This window comes from Syngnathus acus, chromosome 19 (genome assembly GCF_901709675.1).
Source record: "Syngnathus acus chromosome 19, fSynAcu1.2, whole genome shotgun sequence".
NCBI lineage: Eukaryota > Metazoa > Chordata > Actinopteri > Syngnathiformes > Syngnathidae > Syngnathus > Syngnathus acus.
Window position 1 is genome coordinate 902,779 of NC_051103.1, and position 20,519 is coordinate 923,297.

The 20,519-nt window shown below is 44.5% G+C and overlaps 1 long non-coding RNA gene and 3 other non-coding genes across 4 annotated transcripts; 2 read left to right on the plus strand and 2 right to left on the minus strand.

The window, feature by feature from the left end:
- Positions 1-1,234: 1,234 nt before the first annotated feature.
- Positions 1,235-3,887, plus strand: LOC119137935. Its single transcript, XR_005101042.1, has 3 exons — positions 1,235-1,322; positions 2,516-2,521; positions 3,872-3,887. It is a non-coding gene; the product is annotated as an uncharacterized LOC119137935 (long non-coding RNA).
- Positions 1,685-1,798, minus strand: LOC119138860. The gene has a single exon (XR_005101264.1). It is a non-coding gene; the product is annotated as a U5 spliceosomal RNA (small nuclear RNA).
- Positions 3,888-9,136: 5,249 nt separating the features above from the next.
- trnaq-uug lies at positions 9,137-9,209 on the minus strand. The gene has a single exon. It is a non-coding gene; the product is annotated as a tRNA-Gln (tRNA).
- An 858-nt stretch (positions 9,210-10,067) lies between these two features.
- trnam-cau lies at positions 10,068-10,140 on the plus strand. Its single transcript has one exon. It is a non-coding gene; the product is annotated as a tRNA-Met (tRNA).
- Positions 10,141-20,519: the final 10,379 nt, after the last annotated feature.

The window sequence follows — 20,519 nt, forward strand, 5'->3', positions numbered from 1 at the left end:
GCGGCCTCTGCAAGAGAAAGAGTAGGTGACAACGGTGATGGAGGTGTGGACAGAGCGGTTGTGGGGGGAGGTGAGTATGTTGATTGTGCTGCAGGAGGTCCTGTAGTGTGGGAGGACCAATCAAACCTACAGTAGAACCTGTTTAGCTGGTTTGCAAGCCTTGGGCTCTCCACAGGACAGGGGGTTCGTTTCTTGAAGCCGTGATGCTCTGCAGACCTTTCCACACTGTTGAGGGATCAGGATTGGCAGAGAGGTGTCTCTCCAGGCTCTCCCCGTAACACTTGCTGGCTTTCCTGACCTCTCGGTTCAGTGTGTTTCTGGTCTGCTTGAACAGGTCCCGGTCGCCGCTCCTGTAGGCCTCCTCCTTGATTAAAGATTAAAGTCCCAATGATCGTCACACACACACCTGGGTGTGGTGAAATTTGTCCTCTGCATTTAACCCATCCCCGTGTGATTTTAATCCATCCCCTGGGGGAGAGGGGAGCAGTGAGCAGCAGCGGTGCCGCGCTCGGGAATCAGTTGGTGATCTTGACTTTGCGCAGCCTCCTGAGGTTCGGTGTAAACCAAGGTTTGTCGTTCTTGTACATGCAGAAGGTCTTGGTCTCCACACACAGATCCTCACAAAAACTGATGTATGATGTGACAGTGTCGGTGAGTTCATGCAGGTCTGAAGTTGCAGCTTCAAAAACTCCCCAATCGGTGCAGACAAAGCAGGCTTGGAGGTCCTGCCTAGACTCCACTGTCCACTTCCTCACAGTCCTCACCACAGGCTTAGAAGTCTTTAATTTCTGCCTGTAGGCCGGGATCAGATGAACTAGACAGTGGTCTGAGAGTCCTAAAGCTGCACGAGCCACAGAGTGGTGTGCATCCTTAATTACGGTGTAGCAGTGGCCCAGTGTCTGTGCCCCTCTGGTGGGACACGTTATGTGCTGTCTGTATTTGGGGAGTTCGTGTGCGAGGTTCGCCCAGTTAAAATCACCCAGAACAATGATTTGTGAATTTGGTAGAGGTTTCTCCATGTCTGTCACCTGGTCAGCCAGCATCTACGTGGCTTCACTCGCATGTGTGTGTGGCGGAATGTAAGCAGCCGCCATGACGATCGAGGAGAACTCCCATGGTGAATAGAACGGCCGGCAGTTTATGAAAAGTGTTTCTAGGAGAGCGCTGCAAGACTCTTTCGACACCGTGACATCAGTACACCAACGTTCATTAATACAGAAACAGATACCACCTCCCTTTGATTTTCCGGTGAGCTCCGCGCTGCGATCTGCACGCATTAGCCGAAACCCAGCTAACTCCACGGCGTGGTGGGGGGTGCGTCCGTCAAGCCACGTCGCAACGAAGCACAGCGCGGCGGATCTGCTCAAGTCCATGTTCCTTGAAGTGAGGAGCAGGAGTGCTTGTGCAATTGAGGGGGGTGGTTATTGGTTTTTATTCAAAAACAATATTTTTTGCCAAATTACAATAGACTGTCATGTGCCCATTCAAATGGGTACCACCAGAAATTAAACTGCATTGATAAACGAGGGCTTAAATGTGATTGTCTGTCTGCACTCGGCATTATTTCTCTGTTTATGTTCACATACGTATATGTCGGTATAAATTAGGTGAATGTATGACTGTTGCACGGAATATGATATAGGCGGCTATCCGTTGCGATACTGATATTTTCACAGAGAAAGAATGCTCCGCTTTCGCAGAGCATAAAAAAAAATTGAGATAGACTCTTATTGTTCCTCCCCACGGAAATCTTTAGTAAAAGGCGAAAGATTTATTCGATCTGAAGAGAAAAAAGTGTGATCTGATAATCTGGGTGAAAACGGGCCACCCCACTGCTGGTCTCACCAAATTCACAGGCGGTCTCACACTCAAATTGCAGCAACCATTCCTTCTAAAACAAACAATAGACGTTCATAGATTTACTATACTTAGAACAGGGGTCTCAAACTCCAGTCCTCGGGGGCCGCATTCCTACATGTTTTCCAAGTTTCCCTCGTTAAACACACCTGATTCAATTATCAGGCTCCTGCAGAACGTGAGGATGAACTGCTCATTTGAATCGGGTGTGTTTAACGCGGGAAACTTGGAAAACATGTAGGAATGCGGCCCCCGAGGACTGGAGTTTGAGACCCCTGACTTAGAAGGACTCAACCTAAATAGAAGGTTTAAACGAGTATTTTGTGTTCATTAATGTCTTTTTTACTTCAAACATTGTTGGTGCACAGGATTGTAGGTACCTGGTCGAACACTGACGGCGCTCATTCTTTCAAACAGCGTCACCTATTGATTGGGCGTCTATTTTGAGTATTGAAGGTAAAAACAGTTGTATGTCTCTGTACGTGTACTTTTGGTATGAGAGAACGGGAAATGATCCCATCTCTGTGTTTTATTTGAAAACGTGTGATTTCATAACTTTATTCAACACAAATCGGGAAACTAAATACGATCGAAATTTCTCAAATGATTTCTCAAATTTCAGAAGTGCTCTATATCTCTCGTGTCGCAAATAATTGAGGCTTTTGTCGTTGCTGGCGTGGTTTGGAGTGTAATTCATCTCCACTGCGATGGTGGCGTTCGATATTTGACATTTGAATATAAATCTGTCATTTTACTTTAGGAAGTAAAAGTTGTTTTCTAGAAATCCATACTTTTGATGTATGAGGAACAACAATCAGGCGCATTCTTCAAAAAGACAGACCTACAGCCGACAAAAAGGTTTTGATACGTTCATATCATGTAACGAGTCAGGAACGTGGTAATTACATATTATTTTGCATTGACTAATTTGGTTAATACAGTTTAGCAAGCAAATGCACAGTTCCAGAGTACAGTTAATAACATGCTCAAAAGCGTTCAGTGTGTCACAGCACCGCAGACCTAAACTCCATGTGCGTACTACTGCGCGTGATTTTTGCTGTTCGTTGAAAGACCAGGGGAGAGCGCGAACGCAGTCCACCACTGTTGTGTTTATACGGAGTAGAGATGAACGCTAATGCAACTTCTTTATTCAGCAACTTTCTATTTTCTCCCCACTCATGTCTCACATAGCAGTACAATGCCCCTGGCGCACCACAGAGCCCCCAACTGTCAACATTATGCGAGACCTCCAATAACACACTATATCAGGGGTGGCCAACCAGTCAGAGACCAAGAGCCACATTTTTTACTGTGTCATCGCAAAGAGCCACATCATACACATGAGCACACATGAACACCCCCCCCACACACACACACACGCACACACACACACACACACACACACACACACACACACACACACACACACACACATACACGCACACACCCCTCTGCTCAGCCAAATTTATTGTGTGACATTATTATGTCACGCACCAACATGATAATGACAAATTGACTCCTACAGTACTAAAACCACAGACCAAAGACCACATTTTCAACAATGAACATTGTGTGCATTGTCTCACACAGACAAACTCTCAGTTCAACAAATTCCACAAACAAAAACATACGTTTTTTCACTTACTATGTGTGGCGGGACAGACTATTCGTTTTAGTTTGTCGTTTTCAGGAGACAAGATTTCAATAACGTCACTGAGGCATATTTTAACGAACTCCACTTCATTGTATGGCTTTTTAGCCCGTGCAATGTTCCAAGCCAGTTGAAACAATGCAAGTGTGACAGTCTCTGAGTGCTTCGTAATTTTTTTGAAAAACTGTACCTATTTTTATCCCAGACTTCTCAAAGTCTCCAAACTTGTGCTTGCGAAATTCAGTCCCTTTTGCAAAGTCCTTATCGATATTGGCATGAAGTGAGCTGAAGTGGCGCTGACCATTTGAAGCTTTTAAATGCGCCAATGATGTCCGACATATCAGGCAGAATGGCTTGCCATAGCGTTCAACAAAAAACAACTTTAAGCTTTTCTGGACCTAATGGGCCCCCGTAGTCACAGTCGCCATTCATTAAAAAGCCAGCAAAATCAATCGCTCTGTTTGTCCCTCCTCCTTTGCGGGATTTCACCTCACGCGCATGCGCGTTTGACCAAAATACCATATTGAACTCAAGCGAAGCAAATACGCACGAAAAATAAACACAAATGTTGATATGAACGTAAAAGAGCCGCATGAAACCAGCCAAAGAGCCGCATGCGGCTCGCGAGCCGCGGGTTGGCCACCGCTGCACTATATAATATTATAGTTTCAACATACGATAATACCACATCTCCCTGTTTCCAGAGATCATAGGGTAGACTGCCTTTGTTTCATCAGACCTTAGAGGATTATTCTGCCTCTTGTGTAGAAAGGTCTGTTCCTAACCTTTGCCAAGGTCTTTCAGGGCACCCTGATGGCATGAGTGACTCTTTTGGGTTGTGTCGCTCTTGTATGCATGTCCTGCAGTTCAGTATTATTTCGTTCACTTGCTGGCTGAGTCCCGGCCACCACACAGATTGACGTGCACGTGCTTTACATTTCACGACACCTAAGTGTCCTTCGTGTAATTTGAATAGCACGTCGTTCCTCATTGCAGAAGGTATTACCAGTCGTGTGTCCTTTAGCAGTAAGCCATCTTTCACTGTTAATGTAGCTCGCTCCGGCCAGTAGTTTTTCAGCGCTGGTTCCTGTTTTGCATGTGCTGGCCATCCTTCCATGCACATGGTCATGACACGCGAGCAGACACTGTCGGCTTTCAATTGCTCTTTCAGGTTTTCTGTATATGATGAGCTGACAGGTAGACTCTCAGTGACACAGTCTGTTAGAGTGGTGCTCACTCTAACTTATTTTTGCAAGAACCACACGGGAGACAGTATGCCCTTTTTAAGCATTTGCAAATGGAGAACCATTCGTCGCTGTGCGTACAGCGATGATCGAATGAGGTCTGGCTCAGGCCTCTTGCAAGAGCATATTTATTAAGAACAAGCAGGGTGGGGGTGACATTGGACATGTTTGGTGGTCACCTCAGCAACTGGTTAATCAGTGCGGAGGGTCCCAGCTCATTGTTTTACAAGGTCGTGGAAACAGAAACTAGTGGAGCATTTTAGATGACTAACTAAGCAAGAATGTTTCCACACCATTTGGAAAGTTTCAACAACTGAATGGTTAAACTTTTCAGAGTCAAGGAAAGGTTTAAACAAAGTTAATAATTCTAGTCTACATTCCAACATAATCATACGATCAAGATAATCTGTAAACCCTAACAGTCCACAAATATGTTTGTGCTCTCCATCAGCTCCTGGTCATCAGTGGACATGCGTAATTTTACAGGTGCACGTGAAAGTGTGTCTGCCGTCCAAAGCGACTTTCCTGGTACGTGCACGATGGAGTATGAGTAGCGCATCAGCCTCATCCTGAAACCCTGGATTCTCTGTGGCAAAAGATCCAGTGCTTGGGCTCCGAGCAGGCTGAGAAGGGGTTTATGGTCGGTCTCCAGGCAAAACTCCTTTCCGATGAGGAAATCCCGAAACCGTTCACAGGCCCATGTGAGGCCCATGTGAGGCCCAGAGCCTCCTTCTCCACCTGTGCGTATCGTTGCTCAGTTGGAGTGAGTGACCGTGATGCGTAAGCCACAGGCTTCCATCCTTCCCCCATTTCTGGAGAATTACGCCCCCCAACCCATACGATGATGCATCAGCAGATACTTTGGTGTCTCTGCCCGGGTCATACATAGCCAGCACCGGAGGAGAGGACAGAGCTTTCTTTCGGTCTTCAAACGCTGCTGCCTGGTCCACGTCCCAGACCCAGCAGTTTTTCTTTGAGAAGAGGTCACGGAGCGGTTTATCTTTTTCAGCTAGCTGGGGAATAAACCTTCCCAGCTGGTTGACCATGCCGAGAAAACTCCTTAATTCACTCACATGTGTGGGCTCTGTCATGTCTGTGGTGGCATCTGTCTTTTTTGGGTCAGGGCGGATGCCTGCGGCTGTGATGATATGGCCCAGGAAGACTACTTCGCTCTTGGAGATTTCACACTTGTCCACATTCAGTGTGATGCCTGCTTTTTCCAGTCTTTGTAGCACGGCATTAAGTCGAGTGTCATGCTCTTCCTGGCCCCGCCCCCACACCAACAGATCATCGATGTGACAAACCACACCGTTGAGCCCCTCTGTGATCTCCGCCATCCTGCACTGGAAATGCAGAGAACTTGCAGAGAAGAACCAGTGGAAACACAGAGTCATTGTCAGTCTTTTTGTACCTTTAATCAGGATTCTGCTATTGGCTGTAATGAAGATTTGGCACACAAAACGTTTGTATATTCCTGAATTGTTAAAGCAGTGCTTTCAGGCCTCCTCAGTTTAACATTGTTTTAGTGATCAACACACCAAAACATCTGCAACAGAGAAAACTTGGCATTTTTTCTTTTGGTTTTTGATGAACTGTAAACTGACAATGGAGGGGTCTGCAGTCCATCTCGGGCCATGGTAAAGGGGCTGATCGGAAACCAGCTTATGGGGACAAGGACCGGGTGGATGAACTCAATCTGTTCTTCAACAGATTTGATTCCGCCTCCCCCCCACCCCTTCACCTCGATCCGCATCTCATTCTGCCACCTTCGACACTCCAGCCCCCCCGCCAGCTCCCCCCCCCCCCCCCCGAGTCACTCTTCTGTCTCCACTCCATCACCCCGGTCTTCCGACATCCCCCTCTCCTTTACAGATCTTGAGGTGAGGAGTCACCTCAGAAAGATCAAAGCAGGGAAGACCCCGGGCCCAGACGGCATCTGGCCGAGACTGCTCAGGGACTGTGCGGACCAGCTGAGCGGTGTGGTCAGGTACCTGTTCAACCTGAGCCTGGGCCTGAACAAGGTCCCAGTACTGTGGAAGACCTCCTGCGTGGTCCCTGTACCAAAGGTGCCGTGCCCCAAGGAGCCTAACCACTTCAGGCCTATTGCCTTGACTTCCCACCTGATGAAGACTATGGAGAGGATCATCCTGGGTCACCTGCGTTCCCTAGTGGGAGCGCAGCCTGACTCCCTGAAGTTTGCTTACCGGCCTGGTGTTGGGGTGGACAATGCAGTGATTTATTTACTGCACAGAACACTGCTTCACCTGGAGGACAACAGGAGCACTGGGAGGATCATGTTCTTCGATTTCTCCAGCGCTTTTAACACCATCTAACCGTCACTGCTTAGGGTGAAGATGGAGAAGGCGGGTGTGGACGAGCGCCTGGCTGCATGGACAACGGACTTCCTCACCGACCGGCCGCAGTATTTGAGGTTACATCGATGTGAGTACGACGTGGTGCGCTGCAGCACTGGTGTCCCCCAGGGTACGGTGCTCTCTCCTTTCCTTTTCACCCTGTTCACTTCAAACTTTACCCACGACACCGCTCACTGCCACATCCAGAAGTTCTCCGACGACACGGCCATTGTTGGAAATGTCGCGGAGCGGAATGATCTGGAATATAGGTTGGTCATCAAGGACTTTGTCAGTTGGTGTGAGCTCAACCAGCTTCAGCTGAACACCAGCAAGACGAAGGAGTTGATTGTGAGCTTCGGGAGGACAGCACCCATCTTCACTCCGGTGAATATCCAGGGATCGGACATTGAGGTAGTGGAGAACTACAAATTCCTGGGTGTTCACCTTAACAACAAACTGGACTGGACTGATCACATCCATATCCTGTACAAAAAGGGCCAGAGTTGCCTCCACCTGCTGAGGAGACTGAGGTCCTTCGGTGTGTGCAGGGCTCTCCTCCGGACCTTCTATGACTCTGTGGTGGCCTCGGTCATCATCTACGCTGTGGTCTGCTGGGGTGGGGGCAGTACGGACCGGGACAGGGGGAGACTGAATAAGATGGTCAGAAGAGCGAGCTCTGTTCTGGGCTGTCCCCTGGACTCCGTTGAGGTTGTGGGTGAGAGGAGGACGTTGATTAAGCTTAAATCTATCATGGATAACACCTCTCACCCCCTCCATGAGATTGTGCGGTTCCTAAGCAGCTCCTTTAGCGGCAGACTTTTGCACCCTCGGTGTAGGAAGGAATGGTTCCGCAGGTCCTTCATTCCCTCTGCTGTCAGACTTTACAACATGCATGCCACCTGATAAAATGAATGTGTTTCGTCTCTACTAGCAGCACTTGTGTTTATCCTTGTCTGTTATTTACCCTTTTTTGTAATTCTGGCACTTGTATTCTTGCACTTGTATTATTCTTGCACTCATATGCGCTGCTGTGACAAGGGAATTTCCCCGCTGTGGGATGCATAAAGTTCAATCAATCAATCAAGAGTTGGTTCAGACTGAAGTAAAGTTGTCTATTTCAAAGCACGACACATTAAATTGACTATGAAGGGACTCGAACGCTCAATCGTCTGATCCGAAGTCAGACGCCTTATCCATTAGGCCACATCGCAATGTGAAAGACTCCCTGTTTTAAGTGTGGCCTTGATAAGTCTAAAAATTCAATGGTTCCCAACAAGCAAGGACGCCCAATGTGGGGCTTGAACCCACGACCCTGAGATTAAGAGTCTCATGTCCTACCGACTGAGCTAACCAGGCTTTTTGACCTTGGAATTGTTTTACTTTTTCAGTTTTTTTTAATGGTTTAGGGCAAATAGAGGAATGCTTAAACACATCTCTATTGATAAGACTAAAGAACCAAAGGTTCCCAACAAGTGTGGGCTGCCCAATGTGGGGATCAAACCCACGACCCTGAGATTAAGAGTCTCATGCGCTACCGACTGAGCTAACCGGGCTTCTCCTATTAAGAATTGTTTCATTCTTTCACTTTTTTTTAATGGGTTTGGTTCACGAAAACCAGCAGCCACGTTTTAAATCTGGCCCCTGAAACACATTCGTTGATAAGACTAAACATTTAAAGGTTCCCAACAAGTGGCATCTGTCCAATGTTGTCTCTAGTTCAAAACCCCAGCCCGAGTTGGAAACCCTAATTGGAAACCCTTGCCCCAGTTGGAATTCCTAGTTTGAAACCCTACCTCGAGTTGGAACCCTAGTTGGAAACCCTAGCCCTAGTTGGAAACGCTGGCCCTAGTGTGCAATAGAGAAAGCATTTTTTTTTTTGGTTTTTGTCACTTTGTTGCACTGAAAACGGAGATTGGGGGGGAGTCAGCACAACAAAAAAAGAAATCAGAGACCAAAACCCTTTCCGACAGTATACAAGAGTTGGTTCAGACTGAAATAAAGTCATTGATTTCATATGAATTATATTAAAATGACCATGAAGGGACTTGAACCCTCAATCTTCTGATCCAAAGTCAGACACCTTATCCTTTAGGCCACATAGCCATGTGAATGACTGTACCAAGTGAAACTTGGCAACGACTTCTGATGACTGCAGCCTTGTGGCAAGTGTTCACAGTTGTTACAGACATAAATGGCCTGTGGATTAAACAATTTACAGTAAAAGAGAATTGTAATGCAATTGACATATAACCTTGTTAGTGCAAGTGGTCGTGCATCAGTCTCAAAATCTGAAGGTTGTGAGCTCGACCCTCATACAGGGCACTGTTTTCCATAGTCCACAGTAAAATCATTGTCAATTACAGAAGATAGCAGGTTGCTCAGAATAGAATAAAGTATTCTGTCCATGAAGTTGAGTTTGACAGGCCGGTGGTTGAATCAATTTTACAGTAAAATAGCTTGTAAAACCTAACATTCATAGCCTCGTTAGCGCAGGTGGTAGCGTGTCTGTCTCATAATCTGAAGGTTGTGACTTAGACCCTCACACGAGGCACACTTTTATTTAGTTCTAGCTCGAGCCCTAGTTGGAAATCCTCTCCCCAGTTGGAAACCTTAGTTGGACACCCGAACCCGAGTTGGAAACCCTAGTTTGAGAATGCTCAGACAAAAGTAACTTTTTCTTTTGATGTTCAGTTTGATGGAAATGGCCGGTGGTTGAATCAATTTGACAGTAAAATAGCATTTTAGGACAGGCACCACATCGGCGCAGGCGGTAGCGTGTCAGTCTCGTAATCTGAAGGTTGTGAGTTTGATCCTCACACCGGGCATGCTTTTTACACAGTCTAGTTCTTGGTGGAAACCCTCATCGTAGTTGGAAATCCTAGCCAAGTTCAGTTTAATGGAAATGGCCTGTGGTTGAATTAGTTTTACAGTAAAAAACAATTGTCAAAATGCAAGTGCATAGCCTCGTTGGCGCAGGTGGTAGAGCGTCAGTCTCATAATCTGAAGGTCGTGAGTTCGACCCTCACACGGGACACGCTTCTATATAGCCCTAACTCTAGCCCCAGTTGGAAACCCACATCCTTGTTGGAAACCCCAGTTGGAAACCCCAGTTGGAAACCCCAGTTGGAAACCCCAGTTGGAAACCCCAGTTGGAAACCTTGGCCCTAGTTTGAAACCACAGTTGGCCTCCCTAACCCTAGGTCAGGATGCGCAACCCAAAATGTTCAAAGAGCCATATTGGCCCAAAAGTACAAAAAACATACCTGTCTGGAGCCACAAATATCTAAAACCCTTTTATAATGCAACATCAGAGATGGGGACTCGAGTCACTGTGACTTGGACTCGAGTCGACTCGAGTCGCTGTTTTGATGACTTGTGACTTGAGTTGACAAAAAATGAAAAAACTTGAGACTCGACTTGGAAGTTAAAGACTCGGGACTTGACTTGACTTGAGACACGATGACTTGAATGACTTCAGTGTTATTTAGTTTATGTTTTCAATTTGAATATAAAATTAATAATACATTTGAAAAAAATAATATCGATAACACAGTAGGAGCGCAGGCTGAGAATGGCGTTGTCATGATTGGATCACTACCCTGTCACTCAATCAGTCGTGCCCTGTCTACCTACCGAATGTGTTTATTGGAGAATCATGCCCCTTTATATCAGACATGCGCAAACATGTCAGCGGGAGCGGTACCGCGAGTCAACACCTTCGGCTATCGCAATTACTTTTATGATGGCAAAAGACGGACAGCACAGTGCGTGATATGCAGCAAAAACATTTCGCACAGCCAGACGACAACTTCAAACTTTGTCCGTCATCTGAAGAGCCATTCTGCCAAATAAGTGCTTTTCATTTATCTAAATAGGTGTGTGTATATATAGCTTTAATGCAATGAATATGATGATGAAACTTAATTAAGTAAATATGACTTAATATGGAGCAAGTTAATAAATAAAAACTACAGTTAACTTGACTTGGACTTGACCTATTTAAAGACTTGACTTGGACTTGACTTGACCTATTTAAGGACTTGATTTGACTTGACTTGCCCAAGACAAAAATGACTTGGGACTTACTTGAGACTTGAAGGTTAAGACTTGAGACTTACTTGAGACTTGCACATGTGTGACTTGGTCCCATCTCTGGACATTTGTGTTGTCTCGGACCTGACGTTATAGTCCGGGACATTTTCCTCCACGGTGTCATTTGGGTCCTCTCTTGTGTTGATTTCCTCAACGCATTCGAGTCTTTGCAACTCACTCTCGGGAGCCAGGTGGCACCATTCGTTTATGACGAGCCCACTGTCCTCCATCTCTTGGATGGCATCTTCAATGTCTCGACTGTGTTTCTCATACCTTTCTCTGTTCCTTTTGACAATGGATATGGTAAAGGAGCTATTTCTCTTTAAAGATACAAATACTCTTCTTAATATTAGGACATCCAGGTAGAGAAGACATTTTGACTTTGGCCAAAATGCTGTGACAGATAGATGGACAAAAGATTTTGGATTATGCGAGCCACCTCTCAAAATCAAGTGCATTTGTGTTTAAGGGATATTTACACTGAATAAAATTCATTTTAAAAATAGATAAAACAGATAAAACAACTTTTGTAAACCAATGGTAAATTGCAATTGTAAAATATTAAGAATAAAGTTAGACCAATCGGTCATTAACAGAGTTAAAAGGAAACAGTTAATAGATTATATAGAAGCAGATAAAAAGAAGAAATCTATCATGTATATCAAAACATTCGTAAAAAGAATCAATTCATTGTGTCTCTGTTTCCATGCCCTAAATGAGGTAGGAAGACAAAAAGGAGGCTGAGGACGCCTCAGCTGCCTGCAAAGCTACCAGCTGCCTAAAAAGGGCAGAGGTCAGATCCTCCTCGTCCTCATGAAGGCTGCTGGTGTCTGAGGGTGAACTCGAAAAGCAGTCCAAGGTCACCTCGGCCAACTCCTTAAATAGGCCGGAGGTCAGGTCGTCCTCGTCCTCATGCAAGCTGCTGCTACACAAGGGTGAATCCCAGAAGGAGCTAGTGGACATCTCCAGCTCCTCCAACTCCTTAAATAGGCCGAAGGTCGTCAGGTCGTTCTCATACAGGCTGCCGATGCATGAGGATGAGGACGGAGATGGAGGCAACTCAAAACCCCTACCGATGGTGCAGCCAGGGTCCTCATTAGGCCCTGCCTGCCAAATGCTCGTATCTGGCAAGAAGGGCTGCCTCGGCACCGCCAAGTGGCCAGTCAGGTCCGCTTTGCGTGCCTCAAAGTGGCTGAACGTGACAGAGGGGGGGTGCCGGTGCGGGGATGTCAGGTACACGCACTGCAAACACAAAAACGCCAGTCACTCCCGAGATGAGATTCACTGCGAGTCTTCCATCACTAAACAGAATGCTCAGTTTGGATTGACACGCTCTGTCAGGTGATCAGTTCAAAAAATTCAAAGAAACATTTTCTGAGACGTACCTGTATTATTATTGCCCATCAAAGAAGCATGCGGTTGGACATTATTGGTGCGTTCCGATTTTTTGGTACTGCACCACACTCTCTTTTTCTTTTGACCCTGCACAAAACACAAAATCATGTCATTTCACACAAAAACACTTTTTTTCTTTTTTTTTTTATTGTTCCGATGGATTCTAACTCTCATAGTTATCTCGACAGGACCAATCCGGGTGCAAGCTGGCATGGATCTGGTTGAGCCAATCCGATTCATTAAAGTACTTTTCCTGCTCGTCCTGCGTGAGCGACTTCCACTGTGGATTTAATGAGAAAGTGTCAAAAAAAAACATGCGCGCGTGAATGCGTGCGCATCGTACTTACCATCTGCCCCAAGATTTTATTAACGGATGCGCTGTCTGTACGCTCTCCGCTTGAATTTTCAAGTTGAGCTTTGACAAAAGGCCGCTGCTCCTTCATAAATAACATAAATGCATTCGGTGTTTTTTTGATATACGGCTTGGAAGGAGTCTGGGGTTCTTTTGTCCAGCTGGAAAATCAAAAGCACAAGCAAACGCATGTCACCATCGTGTGGGCATTCAAAGGAATACATTTTGCAGAAACTGAGGATTTACCGTGCATTTTGGGGTGTTGGTGGTAAGATCGGAGTGAGCAGGTAACATCCTGGTGGTCGTATGTTATTGGACAAGTGTCCAAGGCTACAGAAAAATACGAACGTTAGACTGCAGAAATGTTGACGATAGAAACATGATATGATATACAGTTGTTACTTACATCACTCGATCAGGCAGGTGGCACCAAGGTTCCACCAAATGTGCATCCAGAATCTGCAAAAAAAAGTTATTAATTGTTTTATGAGAAACATGTAACTATTCCATTTTTCATGTTCTCGTGCATGATTCTCCTCAAAATCCAGAGTTTGCATGAGTTGTTCATACTTTAATCTTCATTCAAATCTGGCTGCAATTCCTCATTAAACATCTGGAACACTAAATTAAACATTTTAGTTTTCAGTTGAGTTTTTCCGTCCCGAATTGTAATTGTGTCTTCAAGTTTGTGCATGTTCCAATAAGTTTCAGAAAAGTTATTTATGCGAAAACGTTTCTTTATTGAAGTTATTTGGGTCTAAAACTTTTCCCTACCTGTTTTTGACGGTTTTGCATCATCTTTAAATCGGCGTTGGTTAATTTTTGTGCGTCTGATCGATGAGTTCCTGACTTCCGAAATGATGTCTATCCGTTATGATCGGCGTTATCATTGAGGCATACTTAAAAAATTTTTTTTTAAAAAAGGCCTCCTGGCTGAGTGTGATCGTTTTGAAGTTGTCACGCCAGTGGTCCAGCCGTGTGGGATCGTACACGCACAGAGGTTTGGATTGTCTCACAGGAGGGAGCTGAAAGAAATCTCCAACAGCAAGAACAGACATGCCACCAAAAGGTAAATTAATTCCTTTGATTTGTTTCAACCTGGCATTCACGTAGGCAAAGAGGTCTTTTGACACCATGGAAATCTCATCGATGATGAGTATTTCGGCGATCGACAGCTCGGCTCTGACTTCGTCCAGTTTATTGCCCAGGCCGTGGTACGGGCAGTGGCGTAGCCAAGCCGGGGCGAGCCGGGGCGGCGCCCCGGTTAGGACTCCCTGCGCCCCGGTTGAAAAAAATCGAGCTTTTTCGATTCTTCATTTTCATGCCGTTTTTTTCTTTCGGTCTTGCGCGAATGTGCTTGCGCTATTCTATGTGCGCGATGTTATCCATTCACCGTTTGCCTCCCGGACCCGGATGTTGTTTTAGCGATCAGCGAACGGCGTGGGTGATGTTCGATTTTTTTTCTCCTACATGAAGATGAATAAAAAGCGAATTACCGATTTCTTTGGTGTACCTAAAGAAAAAAATTGTCAGGAAGAGGATGATGCTTCTCGCTCTAGCTGTAGCATTGGTAGAGTTCCTGAAAGTCGACTCGGGAGCGACTCAGTCAGAGTCGAGCAGTGCCAGTGTCACAATCACTATCGAGAATGGTTCTGCATGCACGAGTGGCAGTGCAACGCCAACTGGTACAACTAGTGCTACTGCTGCTGATGAGACCGCTGGTTCTCCTGCTGCTCTTGATGGTGATCCTGCTCCTGATCGGCATGCAACTCTTACTCAGCAAAAAATGGGTAGGTTATATACTATATAGCCTGTGAGCATGGCCTAATTTAGTTGTTGAATAAAACTAATTTAATAATTAGTAGCCTAATTATTCAAATTATTATTAGCCTATATCAAATTATATTAGGCCTAATTTAGGCCTAATATTAATAAATTATTTGGGGCCTACTGGTTTAATAGATAAGTAATAAATTATTACTTCTACCTGTACCAGTACTATCATTCTGACTGCCAATGTATGTGCTTTTTGACTGGTTATAGATGAGATTTTGTTTTTATCCTTTTTATTTTTTGCATATTCATTTTCATATCCAGCTTTAAATTTTTTAAAAGTAACTCCACATTCATATTTTATTTCATAGATATGATTAGAAATAACTACATCAGAAACTAATCTGGTTATTTGTTTTCTTTTGCCAGTAGCTGCGCCATCAGATATTTCATCTGCTCCAGAGAATGGACCAGCACAGCCAAAACTGCAGAAGTTCCCAAGGACACTCTTCTCCAAAGAAGGAGCAAAGAGAAAGGACTACAGAGCCTTCAATCCTGCGTGGTACAAGTGTTATCCCTGGATAGAATACTCTGTGGAGGCCAACAAAATGTACTGTTTTCACTGCCGGGCACTGGACAAGCACAATCGCCAGGAGATTGAGGAAAACAGAAGATATGTGACTTACATTGTAAACACAATTGTGTTTCTTGGACGCCAAGGACTCGCTCTGAGAGGGTCTGACGAAAGCTCAGGTTCTTTTCAGAGGGGGAATTTTCTAGAGTTGGTCGATTACACTTCCAAGCTCAGTCCAGAGTTTGCTTCGCTCAAGAAGAAAATGAGACGCAATGCCACCTACCTCTCACCTGAGATCCAGAATGAGCTCATCACACTGATAGGCAATCATCTCCTGGATGAAATCTCTGATGAACTAAGCAAAGTTAAATACTTCTGTCTGTCTGTCAGCAGATGAGACTAAAGACACATCGCACCAGGAGCAGCTTTGTGTCACACTACGCTACCTAAAGGATGGCAATGTGGTTGAACGGTTTGTGGGATTTCATCCTTTGGAGCAGCTGAATGCAAGATTCATGGCTGAGAAGATAACCAAAGTGGTCAGCAAAGTCGTTCCTATGGACAAATGCGTTGCCCAGGTCTATGATGGTGCTGCAGTGATGAAGGGACAAAAGAATGGAGTAAATGCTATCATCAGCCAGGACTATCCGAAGGCATTGTACTTGCACTGCCAGAGCCATGTGCTGAATTTGTGCTTGGTGGGCACGGTGTCTTCTGTTCAAGAAGCAGAAGGTTTCTTTTGTGTTTTGAAAACCTTATATGCATTTGTTACTTCATCTGCTGTCCATCCCAAGTTTGTTTCTGTGCAGGAGCAGATGAAATCTCCAAAAGAACAGGTGAAGCACCTTAAGTCATGGCCTGACACAAGGTGGTTTTGCAGAATTTCTGCAATTCGTGCTGTGCATGGCACTTATGCCTTCATTCTGGAGACATTGAATTGGTTTGCTGATGAAGAGGTGAATGCTGAGCGTCGTTTGAAGGCAACTGCCCTCAATAATAATAATAATAATAATAATAAATTATATTTATAACGCACTTTATATTCGGGGGAATCTCAAAGTGCTACATGGCAGATAAAAAACTAGAAAACAAGGACAAGTATAAAACAACTGGACGACAACCAAGATATGAGAGAAACTACGGAAATGCTAAGGTAAAGAGGTGAGTTTTAAGTCCAGTTTTGAAAGAGTCAGTGGATTGGGGTGCTCTTAGGTGGTCGGGGAGGGAGTTCCACAGTGTAGGCTGTATGGCAGAAGGCCCGGTCGCCCATGGTGCGCAGCTTGGTTTTCGGATCCTCAGGCACCAGGTTGCTCATTTTGAATTTTTGTTGATGCTTCATGTAATGCTCAAACTCTTTTCCATTACTGAATCTTTGACATTGTGTTTGCAAGCCAAGTCTCTGCATGCAAAGGCAAGCATTGATCTCATTGAATCAACTATTGCAGAATTGGAGTTGTTATCTCAAGATGACTGGTTTGATGAAATTTTTGAGCAGTGTCTGACTCTAGCTGGAAAATATGAGTTCCCTGTCACTCTGAGGTCAGGAGAGAGAAGGAAGGCCAAGTTACCTGAGAAGTTCTCTGACTCTGTTGTCACCCACAAGGTGCCTGATAGGAGAACTGATGCCATGTCTGCTCCTGATGCTAAAGTTCTTGCTAAGCGTGTTTGCTCAGATGTTGTGAGCATGATGGTGGGAGAAATGAAGTCCCGCTTCAGCAACAAAACCTTGCAATTCCTGAGGGGATTTGGAGCTCTAGAGCCCATGATCATGAGGGAAGGAGTGCTCATTGAGAATGATCAGTTTCTGAATTCAGATGATCTCTTGGTCATAACTGAATTCTATGGGCTTTGTTCCCAGAGTGATTTCCTGGCTGAGGCAAGAGTTACACGCAGAGTCATCATGAAAAGATGGCATGAAGCTTCCAAGACTGAATTTTCAATTGACAGTGTGATGTCTATTAGCACTGATCTTGGCGAGATTTTTCCTTACATTCTTTCACTTTATGAACTTGCTTTGACAATTGGGTGCAGCAGTGCCTCTTGCGAGAGGTCTTTCTCTGCTATGAAGCGAGTAAAGAGCTACTTGAGGTCTTCAATGACTGAAGAGAGGCTGCATGCTCTATCTGTCATCAACATTGAGAATCAGCTGCCTATTGATGCTAATGCAATTGTTTTGAAATTCGCAGCCAATGATGGAAACAGGCGACTCCTGTTGTATTAAGCTTTACAGTTAAATATGATACAGTTGCTTTCTTCTACAGTTCCATTCTGTTTTTTATTTCGTGGTATTCTTGTAACTTTTTCTTATAGCAAGTTCTATTCTGTTCAGGTGTTTTTCATGTTTTCTGTTCCTTTACAAAAAGTTATTGGTATAGCTTGATTTTTATTAGCATGACTTGACTGAATTCAGAAACTGATCATTCTAATCAGCACTCCTTCCCTCATAGTAGTGACTGTGTTTTCTTAGCATGTATATTACTAAATCAACCCAAGGTGGACTATATTTTTGGCTCATATATTTTTCATATTCATTATAGCAGTGTATTTGTTATTCATTGTAGTTATTGAAGTAAAATACTGAATCTCAGTTATGAATCTCTCTTATGTTGCCTGGATTTCATTATGCTATACCACTCCCAATATGAATGGATATTGTAACTGCTGATCTATGTTTAATAAACAAGGTTGTACTTCTAAGAAATTCCAAGTTATTACTGATTACTGAGTTGATTTATTACCCTGGAACTATATGTTAAAAATATAAGGTTTTTTTACATTGAAACATCTGGTTGTGGGGCCTGTGGGCGCGCGCCCCTACTGGAAAAATTCCTGGCTACGCCACTGGGTACGGGGGTTTGAGACTTGTAAAATAATGTCTGATGGTACTTAAACCTGACACAAAGATTGACATAGGGGTGACCTGTTTTGGGCCTAGTAAAGGTTACCTAGAAGTTAGTTCCTTTAAATTAACTTTTGTTAAACTGGTAAAAGGGGGGTGACTGGTTGATCTCGTCAACCTCTATTGCAGTTCCAGACTTTCACCAGAAGATGGTGCCAAAGTCAAATTTATCAGACATAGTAAATTAATAGTTTGAGTTATTGACTAAATGAACATGTTCTGAGTGACACAGCAACACACAATTTTGGATTATTTAATATTATTTTGTTTTGCTATAATATACTTTGAAACAGTTTGAGTATTTTAATCTGCTAACGAGGAGAACCCATGATCATAGTTATGGTCAGGGACGTGCGGTCAGAGGAGGCAAGGCACGCCTCCCCTGCCGTCATGAAAATGGGAAAAACAAATTCAATTGTTCTTATTATAAAGTCATTTTCCTTTTAATTTCAATAATTTTGTATCATTTTGAACCAAAATCGCTGCATTTTTATAGTTATTTTAAAACCGAAGACGATTTGCTCGGAGGACCCAACGTCCTGTCGCCTCCTCTGAGGATTGCGTAATTACACGGCTGCCTATGTTGACAGGCAATGCGGTTAGACAGAACTGCTCTCTGTCTTCATGTCGCTGTTTAAGTGTTCAAACACTGTGGCTATATTAATTAATTTTCGTAGTTAGGATGGTTTATATAATATCTTGTGTTGTCATCTGTCTGTAACGTCGTGTTTCTTTAGATCAGGGGTCACCAAACTTTCTTAAACCGAGAGCTACTTCCTGGGTACTGATTGAGGCAAAGGGCTACCAGTTTGACACACACTTCTAAAATAGCCAATTTGCTCAATTTGGCTTTCACTATGTGTTTTTATTGTCATTTCCAGTTCACATGTAAGTGTGATTTTAACAAGAATAGCAAAAATACAGTCAAACCTTGGTTTTTGACCACAATCCGTTCCAGAAGGCGGTTCGAGAAGCGAATCGGTTGAATTCCGAATCTATATTTCCCATTACAAATAATGGATTTTTTTAATCCGTTTCAAGACAAAAAAACCCCGCCTTTTCTAAGCATTTTTTTCATTTGCGCATATTTGGTGATAGCGCAACTGCAGCGCACCGCCGAACGCGCAACCGTAGCGCGTCGCCCACTGCGCAACTGCACCGCGCTGGTCGCATTATTGTGACAGAGCCGTCGCTGAAATTTAGAAAATAATTTTAAAGTCCTGATGTACTTTCCAAAATTTAAGTAGACCCAAGTGCGCAGGGAGCTTAATTTTGTCCGATCGCGCAACTGCAGCGCACCGCCGAACGTGCTACCGTAGCACGTCGCCTACCGCGCAACTGCACTGCGCTGGTCGCATTGTTGTGACAGAGCCGTCGCTGAAATTTAGAAAATATTTTTAAAATCCTGATATACTTTCCAAAATTTAAGTGGACAACAGTGCACAGGGAGCTTAATTTGGTCCGACCGCGCAACCGCAGCGCGCCGGGCGCTCACTGTCGCATTGCTTTAAGTGCGTCTTTGTGTTTTAGGATGGCTTTACTGCTCCCACTTGCTTTCTTTGGCGGCATGATTAGGGGTTGATACAATCCTCAAAGTAACGAAAATACAATAACAAGGGAGTCAGTCGGCATCCGGGCCGCGCGGTCGGGTTTTCTCGGGTCCTCCCGGCTCATCTCGCGAGGTTCGACCTCCGAATTTTGTTCGACAACCGAAGCAAAAAATCTTGAATTTTTTGTTCGAATTCCGATTTGTTCGAGAACCGGGACGTTCGAAAACCGAGGTTTGACTGTAAAATAAATAAATGCAGCTCACTGACGAGTGCCGCGATATGAGCTAATTTTAGAACAGTCCTGCGGGCGACTCATGCGGTCCTCACGGGCGACCTGGTGCCCGCGGGCACCGTGTTGGTGACCCCAGCCATGAAGGCTATTTTGTGTGTTTTGGGGTGTTCTTTGGTATTGAGGGGGGCTGGTTGGCCGCGTTTACTTTTTTCCTTTTTCTTGTTGCTTTGCTTTGATGGCTTTTAACTTTCACACTTAAAGGCTTTTTTTGTGCCGCCGTTGTGTGGCAGCCTTATAGGAGCCTATTGAGTTGCTTTCATGTCATGTGTGTGTCTTTTATATATCTTTTATATGGTATGAATAATGCTGGGGCCTGAATTTCCCCACCCTTGGGATTAAAGGGAAATGTGCTTTCGCCAGTTTGCAAACATATTTTATTAAGGCGGCGCTAGACTTATAATCATATCAATATAATTTTCAGTAGTAATGTACTCGTGTGGTCACATAATAAGTGGAAAGGAATGTGCAGGCAACTGCATGAACTTA